At 44.9% G+C, this 2,262-nt stretch overlaps 1 pseudogene; it reads left to right on the forward strand.

Moving 5' to 3' along the window:
• The first annotated feature begins 989 nt into the window (after positions 1–989).
• LOC100685681 lies at positions 990–1,825 on the forward strand (annotated as a pseudogene).
• The last annotated feature ends 437 nt before the right edge of the window (positions 1,826–2,262 follow it).

Genomic DNA, 2,262 nt, shown 5'->3' on the forward strand with positions numbered 1-2,262 from the left:
GGACTTGATCCCGGGTCTCCAGGATCACGCCCTGGGCCAAAGGCAGGTGCTAGCTAAACCGCTGAGCCACCCAGGGATCCCCTATACATCAGTTTCTTTACCCATTTATCCATGAATGGACTCTTACTCAGGTTGCTTCCATGTCTTGGCTATTATAAATAATGCTGCAATGAACATGGGGAGGCAGATACGTTTTCAAGCTACTGTTCTTATTTCCTCTGGATAAATACCCAGAAGTGGAATTGATGGATCATAGGGTAGTTTTATTTTTAATTTTTTTGAGGAACCTCCATACTATTTTTCCATAATGGCTTTGTAACAATTTATATTCCCACCAACAACGCAGGAAGTTTCCTTTTTTCCCACTTGCTTGCCAATACTTGTTATTTGTTGTCTTTTTGATAATAGCCTTTTTGACAGTTGTTAAATGATAATCTCATTGTGGTTTTGATTTGTGTTTCCTTGATGGTTAGTGATGTTAAGCATCTTTTCACATACCTGTGGGCCATCTGTATGTCTTCTTGGGGGAAAATGCCTATTCCAATCCTCTAGTTTTTAATTGGATTGGTTCTTTCTGGTATTGAGTTGTATGAGTTTTTATATATTTTGGATATTAATCCCTTCTCAAATATATGATTTACAGGGAGCCACTTTAGCCCTCTACACCTGGCAGTTCCTGCCTATACCTTTTACAATTTCCTCAGAGCTGTGTGATCCCCAGTGGGCAGGCTGACCTGGGCTGTGGCAGTGTCTACGCTCGAGCATCTCTTGCTGGTGTCAGCAGGACAGATTACATGCTACTTGGTGCCACAGGTTAATCACACCATGACCTGGGAGCAGTGATTTTGGGCAGCTCTAAGTCCAGACCTGTGGCCGGGATATGGATCTCTAAGAGGACCAGGAGAACCTCAACCACAGGGCGTCTGGGTGACTCGGTCGGTTAAGACTCCAACATGGAGCCTGGTTAAGATTCTCTCTAAAAAACAAACAAAACCCTCAACCCTCAGAAGGCAGCACCTGCCCAGCAACCCCCACCCATCCCAGGCTGGTGGTACTAAAGGCCAGGAACCCACATGTTCCAGCACCACAGCAGAGGCTCAAGACAGGATGGATTGCACCTCTTAAGTATCTTCCTATAAACAATGAGCAGGTCATTGTTCCTGCCTGGAAAGCAAACCATTAACAGCCTGCATTTACCATTCATGTGAATGAAGCAGAAGAACACACTCCAAGGAGGTCAGCTGAATCTAAGAAAACAGAACATGAAAACATGCGGACTTTTAATTCAGTTATTACTTTACCTGGACCAAGAAAAACCACTGCTACCTTTGACTATCCAATAGATGGTAGTTTTGAGTCACCACATGCCATGGACATATCAGTTGTTAGAGGATGAAAAGCCAGTGAGTGTCAATGAAGTGTCGGACTACCATGAGGACATTCACACATACCATAGGGAGATGGAGGTGACCTGTAAGCATGAAGTGGCTTCAGGAAGACACAGCCAGACATCGCTCACAGTATGAGGGTTGTTCTTGTGGACTGGTGAACTGAAGTAGGAGAAGAATATAAAGTACTGAATAAGACCCTGCATTCGTCTGTGTTAGCCTCAACGTTTGAAGAAACACACCCCCCGGAAACAGCAGAGTTGGTGCGCGTCACCAGTGATACCTATAGCAAGACGCACATCCTGAGAACGGAGCACCTAGCTTTGAGAGTGCTTGCTTTTGGGACACCTGGGTGGCTCAGTGCTTGAGCGTCTGTCTGCCTTCGGTTCAGGGCATGATCCCAGAGTCCCTGGATCAAGTACCATGTTGGGCTCCCTGCATGGAGTCTGCTTCTCCCTCTGCCTCTCTCTCTGTGTCTCTCATGAATGGATAAATAAGAATCTTTTTAAAAAATTAAAAAGAATATAAAAGAGTGCTTGCCTTTTTTTTTTTTTTTTTTTTTTTTTTTTTTTTTTAGAGTGCTTGCTTTTGACCTTGCTGTACTGACAACAAATCGGTTTCTTGCCCAATACTTTCTGCACCAGCAGCCTGCCAGCTGAGAAGTTGAAAGTTTGCACTGTTTTGAGGAGAATTGGGTTTTGATGGATGCTGACCCATACCTAAAGTATTTGCTGTCAGTCGTGGCTGGGGCGGCCTTTCATTTGGCACTCTCCCCAGCCACAGGACAGAGCTGGCCTGAATCTTTAGTTCAGAAGTCTGCATATCCGTTGGAGAGTCTCCAGCCTTGTCTCATGGACCTTCGCCAGACCTACCT

Source organism: Canis lupus, chromosome 23 (genome assembly GCF_011100685.1).
Source record: "Canis lupus familiaris isolate Mischka breed German Shepherd chromosome 23, alternate assembly UU_Cfam_GSD_1.0, whole genome shotgun sequence".
Taxonomy (NCBI): domain Eukaryota; kingdom Metazoa; phylum Chordata; class Mammalia; order Carnivora; family Canidae; genus Canis; species Canis lupus.